The sequence below is a fragment of the Chionomys nivalis genome, chromosome 1, assembly GCF_950005125.1.
Source record: "Chionomys nivalis chromosome 1, mChiNiv1.1, whole genome shotgun sequence".
Lineage (NCBI taxonomy): Eukaryota > Metazoa > Chordata > Mammalia > Rodentia > Cricetidae > Chionomys > Chionomys nivalis.
In genome coordinates this window covers 28,109,939-28,119,104 of record NC_080086.1, presented here as the reverse complement: position 1 = coordinate 28,119,104, position 9,166 = coordinate 28,109,939, and positions in this window count along the sequence as shown.

The following is a 9,166-nucleotide window of genomic DNA, read 5'->3' as shown; positions in this document are numbered from 1 at the left end:
GCCCAAAACAATGGAAAAGGCGGGGTGTAAAGAGATGAACAATGGTACTGCCTTTGCAACGCCTGAGCATACGGTGGGGGAGGTTCGTTTTATTTGTAACACTAATTTATCAGGATTTAGATAAATGCCCAGTCTTTCGGTGGTCTTGGGACACCTACTGTGTGCCGGTCACTCTTGGAAGCTTGAATCTTATCGGTGCACAGATAATAAAGATAACTGCTCTCCTTAGCCTTTGCCGAACGGTGTTGCCCTGCGCTAATTGCGATTTATGCTTTATCTGTTGCTCTCATAGTCTTTTGCCAACCTCAGCCTTAATTAGCTATTTTCTCAAGCCCACTCTTCATTCTCTCCTTTGAAAGCCCATGTGTAATTTGTAGAGAGAAAAAAAATTGAAGCATTCTCATTATAAATTAGATCCATTTGTGTTTGTATTGACTCCCACTCTTAATTTGTTATAGCCAGAATTATGTAAGGTAAGATCCGTACTAGGCGTCGAGGAACCAGTTAAACAAGTATGCAAACCCCAAAGGGCAGCCAAAGGACTAGAGAGGCAGAAGCACAGGTGTGGAGAGGTGAGAGGGTTTGCTGCCAGGCCGCGGAAGATGGGCGTTGGCCGGGGATGAATGGAAACGTTCTGGCAGGAAGACAGTGGTTTGAAACTTGCTGAAGTCATTACCCCCTTATTTCACATCTAGATCTTCGGAACCTCAGAGAAGGTTAAAGCTTTCTCGCAGAGGCTTGGGAATGACTTATTGAGCCTCGCCTGTGTTTCACACCAATGGAGAACAATCTAGAGATGGTTTTCAGAAAATGCCCTTTCAGGACAAGAAACACGACTCCTGTGGAAAACCGTCACCGCTACCGAGTCTGGACATGGCCTATACTGTGTTCCTGGGAGAATCCAGATGCCAGAAGTTGCATCCTCATTTTCCCAATAACCTATAGGATGTATATAGATTATCATAGCCCTTTCTCATTAAGTTTCAGCCCTGCCCCCTTGACAGTGAAGAATTGCCACTGCTGCATAGAGCTACATTCTACCTTGAGATTTTTTTTCTTTATTTATTTTTGCAATCCAGGTTCATTGCCTTCTTCATTTACAAAATGACACTAGGGGATTAAAAAGTGACATAATTTTGTTGAACTTCTGATTCAACTTTAGCCTAGGAACAATCTATTGCAGCCTATGCTGCACTGATTATGGGCCAAGAGTTCAATTCTCACGTAAAGGTCCCCAACACAGGTCACTTTTCCAGGTCATAGGGCTAAGTTATTTCCACCAAAATAAATTTAACTTAGGGGAAAGAAGGGTCAGCAACAAATCGAATTTACAGGAAAATCTTCATCCACAAAGTAAGCATTTTCATATCCTGAATTATCTTGAGAACAGTTCATCTCCACCTAAACAAGTCAACAAGTTTGTTCCCTTGAGATTCTTCAGCTGACTGCTTTTTTTCCCTAAACATTCTCATTTTCATTTAATGATTCTACTGGAATTAGTCTTTTCTCTTTCAAAACAAACAGTTCAAGTCAATGGAGGCTGGATTTCTTTGCTCTACATGACACTGGAGGTCTTTAGCCTAAGCAGGTGAAAAGGAAATGCATTCTACCTGTTTTGTGGAGATCTGAGGCCTCCTGCAAACTTAGCTGCCTCCAGAAGCACGGGGATTTGGAAGGTGATTTGGCAGCAATGAAAACAAATAGAAAGTAAGATAAAGGGTCTTTGCTCGGCCTCTGAGCACTGAGTGTGTTTTAAGCTCACCTGTGAGGAGGGAGTTTAGTTCTTACTTGGCAAATGGCATTATCTACTACCCAAGTGAAAATGAGGGGCCACATTCTCATGCAAATACAGGGAGAGTGTAAAGAAACAAGTCAGTGACTGCCTATATTCTAAATGTATCACGTCACCCAATCCGCATCCCATCCCATCCAGTGGCCACTCTTCCTAAGGTCTAGCTGGAAGAAAGGAGGATGAACATTGAGAGCATTTTGAGATTCTGAGATTTAAAGCAAAATGCTAGCCAACTCAGTTGGTTTTCAACAGAGAAAAAGACATTTCGGGGCTGGAGCTAACCCAATAAATGTTTGTTTATTCTCCAGTGTATCTAGACCATTCTTTATGGTTTATTTATCTTACATCCCTACTTAGTCATAATTTCACAAACAAGTTTATGGATCAATGAGTTTAATTAATGGACTTATCTTGGGCCCTAGATTTATACGGCTTCAAATATGCTTCTCTGCTCACTATTTGGGAAGTTAGGATACACATTCAGGATGAGATCCAACACCAGATTTATTCTCTGTGGGGTTATGTCCCCAGGCAGGAAAGCTGAGCATCAGGAAGAAGTGAAAGGGGAAACAACTGAAACTGATCCTGAGTCTCTACTGCAGCTTCCCCGCCCTCCAGACAATTGTTCTGGGCCGACGGTAATGTCTTCAGAGGAAGAACTAAAGCTTGGGCAAGTTAAATTGTTCAAGGTTCATGGGCCTTAAGTCCTGGAGTAAGAATTTTAATTCAAGTCTGTGTGACACCACAGGTCAGAGCTACCTCCAGGCCGCAGCATGAAAGACAAGCGTGAAAACCCTATTCAAGTGCTTAGCTCTGAATGTTTGCAGAGAAGCTTGCTTGGCATTTGCCAGGAAAAAAAAAAAAAGTCTGCAACGAAGGGTCCACTCTGACTTAGCTAATATCTCCAGGTAGAGATTCAAAAGACACTTTGTGGGTAAGAACTGGGGGGATGTCTTAGCAAATGAGAACGAGAAATAATGTGCACAGAATCTCCCTAAATTTTGTGCCCTGCGTTGTCTACTTGTAAACTGGGATTAGAATGAAGGAGCCTAAATTTATTCCAGCTGTGAGATGTTACATAGCAAAGGGGAAGATAACAGGAGATTAGCGCGCATTATTGGGGTAACTCCAGTGTCATTGAGGATATGTTTGAAAGTAGGAGAGACAGAAGACCCAGAGTGATTGTCATGACCTGAGAGGTACTCAACCTGTCATTGCCAGCTGTGAAGATGCCAGGCAGCAAGGTACCAAACAATATGGAAAGCCTCCAGAACAGCAGTTCTCAGTCTATCGGTTGCAACCCCACAGGGATGGCGTATCAGAAAGACAATTCATACCAGTAGCAAAATTACCGTTGCAATGGAATCATTTTATGATTGGGGTCACCACAACCTGAGGAACTGTATAAAAGGGTCTCAGCATTACGAAGGTTGAGAACCACTCCTCTGGAAACTAGGAAAAAAAAAATAATTAAATGAATTCTCCCTGTAGGAGCCAGCCATGATAAGCTAAACATGAACAGATCACCTAAAAGAAGTTCTTTACTTCCAACCATTATCACCTGCCAGAGTAGGATTCAGCCATCCATAAATTTAATAGAGGCCTGGGTCTCAGTAGTTTACCCTGAAGCAATACCTGGTTGCAGGAAGGACCACAAACTGAGATTACCCAGGCACCACCCAAGAACAGACTATCCAAAGGAAATGCCTAACGTTCCAACCATTGTAGATAGGACCACCTGCCAGCACACTCACCAGGACACCACTAGACAACTGTCAGTCAATCAGGGGTCCTGAACCTTAGAAATCCCTCACCCCCAACTTTACTACTATAAAAACCCTACTCTAACTGAGCTTGAGGCTCTTCGTTTATTCCAATACGTTGGACATATGGAGAGATCGAGTTTGAAAACTTGCATAAAATAAAGGCTCTTCGGTTTTACATACAGGACTCAGTCTCCTTGTTGGCTTTTGGGGGACTTAGCGGATTTGGGCATAACACTCCCCAAGCTCTGACAAAAAAGAACACAGGTTTCCTAACAGGTTGACGTTCACCCAGTGAAATGCATGTCAAATTTCTAACCTACTGAACTGTACAGGAATACATTTGAGTCGATTTAAGACAGGAAACTTGTAACCAACTATTACCGCAGCTTTCAAGCTAACACAGGGAAGAAAATTTCCCTTCTGTTCTCTTAGGGTCTCTGACTCCCTTAAGAATGGAAGCAGCATGAGACAGATTAACAGGATAAATATGTGTAATCGTTTTGCATATTCGCAGGAATCTTTAGCAGGGAAATGAGGACCCAAAGAGGTGCTTAGCCCCACCCCCCACCCCCCACCCCACCCCCCCCCCCCCGCCAAAAAAAAATGGTCCGCCTTACTCAAAGAAGGACAAATCGCAGGCATAAGAAAGGCCACGGAGCTTTTGCTTTAAGGTGCGGTGAGAAGAAATGTATTGAGAAAAACTAGTAGAAGTGGGGATTCTCTTAGTAAGTTTATACCTGTCCATTACAGTATCAAAAAATGGGCCAGTGAGGTGATTCTGAGGGTGAAGATGCTTGCCATGAAAGTGCGTCAGCCTGTGTTCGATTCGTAGAACACACCTAGGTAAAGATAGGAAGCGAGAACTGACTCCGTGAAGTTATTCTCTTCCATGCATGTATGTACTGTGCTATGCGCACAAATACAACAATAAATAAAGGCATTTCAAGAATGCTCTTTTTCTGGTGTGGTAAGCCTCCCTTAGCCAAGATTTTGCTCTCTGTGTTTTCAGTTACTAAAGTAACCCATTGCTCATGTCATCAAAAATGTATTCCACAAATAAATCATAAGCTTTCCATTGTGTGGCATTCTGAGTAGCATGATGCAGTCTTGTGGCATTGGCGATCCGCTTCATCCTGCCCCGGACATGAATCATCCGTCAGGTGGTCAGGTGTACCAAGTGTACAACCCACCTGTCAGTCACTTAGGTCACCTTACTCAGCAAATTGTCTCCAGGTCACGGTTTTTACCAAGGACTTCAAGGCTCCCTTTCATGACTTATTAGTCTTGTTAATGAAAGAATTTTAAACAGTCTCAAAAGGAAGCTCAAGCACCATTTTAATAGAGTTTGGAAGAAAAACAAGGCAGGCAAGCTGTAAATCTCTGTGACTGCCGGAGGAGGCAGAGGAGAAGAGTCAGTCCTCTCTGCTGGCTTAGGGTTCTAGAAAGTCAGCCGTGGGAAGGGAAGGCAGGGAATCGCAGAGACTCATTGAGAAGCCTAGACTGTTGGGAAAAGTCAGGCGGAACAGGGAAATCATACTTAGGCTTTTGAGGAAAGTCAGAGAAGAAAAAAAATGTGCTTTTAAATTTACAACTCAAAAGTCTGGCAAGCAGAGACAGAGGCAGACAGATCTCTGAGTCCGAGGTCAGCCATGGCTACAGAGTGAGTTCCAGAATAGCCAGGGCCACATGGACAAAACCTGTCTCAGAACAAGCAAACAAACAAAATGACAAAAAACAAAAACAAGAGAGGCAGGTTTAGCAGTGATGAACAGTGAGGACTCATCCATCCAAAAGCTATTGCACCGGGCAAGGGCTTTTGGCAAATATAATAAACTCATTATCTCATTAGGGTATAATTATTCCATTAATTATTCCATCTTCACAAGTGAATCAGCTTTCCTGGCAGGTAGACTTCTAGCCTAGTGATTGACGGATCCTGCTGAATTAACCTTTTTGCTGCTTTTTGTTTTTTGAGATAGGGTCTTTTTATGTAGCCCTAGCCTAGAACCTGCTGTGTCGCCTAGCTAGCCTGGAACTCACAGAGATCCACCTGCTTCTGCATTCCAAATACTGGGATTAAAGGCAAACACAACCATGTTGGGGGGCGGGGGGTGGACATATTGATTAACTCTTAAGAGGGCCAGAAGTATTCCTTTTTTTTCTCCTCTCTCTCTCTCTCTCTCTCTCTCTCTCTATATATATATATATATATATATATATATATATATATATATATATCCTACCACCTGGGAGGCAGAGGCAGGCGGATCTCTGTGAGTTCGAGACCAGCCTGGTCTACAAGAGCTAGTTCCAGGACAGGCTCCAAAGCCACAGAGAAACCCTGTCTCGAAAAACCAAAAAAAAAAAAAAAGTAACTGGATCAATAAGAAATCAGCCGAAGATGAAGCCCAGAGCCTCTGGAGAGCAACTTTTCCCTTCTGGTTTCGACTTTCAGGTAATATTTTAGCAAGTAGAAATCCCAGTGATTGTTAAAGTTTCCAGAATCAGAGAAAATAAATAGGTGCAGCCGCCGCAGCAGCAGCAACCGCATCAGGCACAGCAGCGGCAGCAGGTGCAGCAACAGCACTCTCCTGCCGAAGCTCAGGGTGACAGTTTATCAGTGTTTTCTTGTTTCCGGCTCACACTGCCCCTTAGGAAATGACAATCCCACTTGCCTAGGTGGAAACCGTTGGACTTTCATCCAGACATCATTCCCTAGATCTACTCCACCCTTTTACTCAGTATCCACACGACTGTGCTGCAGGTCTTCTAGTAGACAGTCACATCTTGGTTGTGGCTGTCCATCAAGGTCGATGAGACACAGAATCCTACCCTCCTGGAGTTTGTATTGCAGTGAGGTAGGAATGACAGAAATTATAAATAGAACCTCAGATCTATAGTCTGTGATGACCAACACAACAGGAAAAAAATCTTTAAGGCATATTGTTGGGAGAACTGAAGGATGGACCTTAGTGTTTAAAAGAAGTGATCAGGGAAGACCTCACAGAGAAAGTGGCATCTTAGGAAAGAAGCGACAAGGGACTAGAAAGACTGTTCAGTACTTAGGAGCACTTACTCTTCCCAAGAACCCCATTTTGATAGCCAGTACCCACATGGTGGCTCACAACCATCTATACCTCTAGTTCCAGAGGATCTGGGGTCCTCTTCTGACTTCTGAGGGCCCCCGGCACACACACGGTGCACAGACAGATCTTCAGGTAAAACACTCATGCACACACACCAAATAAATACATCTATAAAGAACTTTTTAAAGAAGAACCACAGCAAGACTTAGAGGGAGGCCTGTGTATCTGTTCTAGGCAGAGGGGTCCAATAGTCAGTGGGCTAAAAGAACAAACAATGTGACCTTACCAAACCAAGTGTGAAGGGGACATTGGAGACGAGGTCCGAGTTGGAGGGAAATAAACACCAAGAGTCACTATCTAGACTCAGTGTTCCAAGAAGTACCTGAGCCCAGACACTCTCCCAAGAGGAAGGAAGAGCACACAGGCTGAGAGAGAGAAGTACAAAGATGTCCCAGAGAAGTTGCCGACCTGATTTGAGGGGCGAGAAGAGCTCTGGAATGATTGTCCTTGCTATGGGTTGTTCCTATTCCCCACTTATTTCTTAGCCTCCTGGCTGGAACTGAGATAAACAGTTGTTTGGGGTGTTAATATGCCACCTACTTAGACTGCTGGCTCTCTGAATAAAAAGCATCCTGAAGATTCAATTCGTGGGGCTGGAGACAAGACTCAGCGGTTAAGAGCACTGGACCCAGGTTTTGTTCCTATCACCCACATAGTGGCTCACAACCATCTATAACTCCAGTACTAGGGGATTCAATGTCCTCTTCTGGCCTCCACAGGCACCTGGCGTACATGTGGCACACAGACATGCATATAGACAGTACCACCATACATATTTTTAAAAAGTGAATTTCTCTGCTCATTGACCCCTGGTAAGAGCAGCAGGAGCTTCAGGAGGCCCAGTAAAATCCTAGGCAAAGTACAGTGTCTGTACCTTAATGAACCTGGCAGTATTGCTCAGAACAATTTACTGTTCTAGAGTACACAGATGGTGTGGCTTATTTATTTGTGATTTGAGACAGTATCTGATCTGAACTTTCTCTATGATCAATGTTAACCTCGAACTTGTGATTCCCCTGCCTCCCTATTACAGGCATGCATCAACATGCCCAGCTCCCCACCCCCACCTATGTGTGTCTAGCATGTGCATGTGTACATTTATGTGTATGCACATGTGTACATGAGTGCATTTATGTATTTGCATGTGTGTTCATGTGGAGAACAGAGTTGATGCTAAATGTTCTTCCTCTATCTCTGTTCATCTTAGATTCTGAAGCAAGTTTTCTCCCTAAGCCTGGCTCACTAATTGACTAGACCAGCTAGCCAGCAAGACCCAGGAATCCTCCCGTCTCCCACTCTCTCACCCCATCCATCAACACTGGAGACAGAAACCAGCATCCATGCTCATATTTCCCATGAGGACTAAACTCTGGTCCTCTTACTCACTGAGCCACCTCTTTAGCCCTTCCTTCTTCTGTCCCTCCTTCCTTCTGCCCTCCCTCCCCTTTTTCCTTTCTGCCCTCCCTCCTTTCTTCCTGCCCTCTTTCCTTCTTTTTTCCTTCCTCTTCTCCTTCTTTTCCTCCCTCTTCCTTCCTGCTTCCTTCTTCCTTCCTTCCTTCCTCCTTCCTTCTTCCTTCCTTTCCTCCCTTCTTCCTTCTTTTTTCTTTCTTCTTTCTTCCCTCCTCCTTCCTTCCTGTCTACCTGTCTGTCTTTTATGCACTACTTCACTATATAGCTAATGTTGGCCTATGATCTTGTGATACTCCTGCATTTGACTCCCAAGTGCTAAAACTAGAAGCACACACTACCATCCCCATCCAATTTCTTAACGTCATGTTCATCAGCCATAAGACCGAGCTCATATACCTGAAAGTAGACCTCTTTGTACAAACATGATACTCTCTTGAGAGTTAACAAATATTTCCCATGAGTTAATTACTTTAAGATGTGTTCTGGGCATGTATAGGTGGGCACAATAAGGGAAACTCTTCATCCCTTGAACCTGCAGTTATGACTTAGAGCATGAACTGTGAGATCCTGGACGGAATCCAGCTCAACTGCTTAGTGGCTCTGCTTCTGGATGTTGGGCATGTCACAACCTCCGAGAGTTCCATTAAAATGAAAGCAGGGCCATTGTGAGAAATAAGTAATGTCTAGAATTTGCTTTGCCTGTTGATTTTCCTCTGTAAGCATTTGATAATTGTCACTATTAAACAGCTATAGTGCTAAGAGTCGGTTGTGAAGCTGGATTGCTGAGAAAGAGTTACCTATCAAGGGTTCCAGGGTCCTCATCTGATCTCTGAAAGAACTGCTTGTGGTCAACGGTTCAGAGAATGTGTGGGGCCTGGATTCCATCCCCAACCACCACCCTCCAGCCCAACAAAACAGTTGCCTACCCTAGACAAAAAGGACCTAGATCTGGGACTAGCTCATTGTAGAGTGCTTAGCCAGCATGTTCAAGGTCCTGATCTTGTTCCTGCAAGAGGCTGGTGGGGAGAGCGAGAATGTTCCCAGCAGGTGTG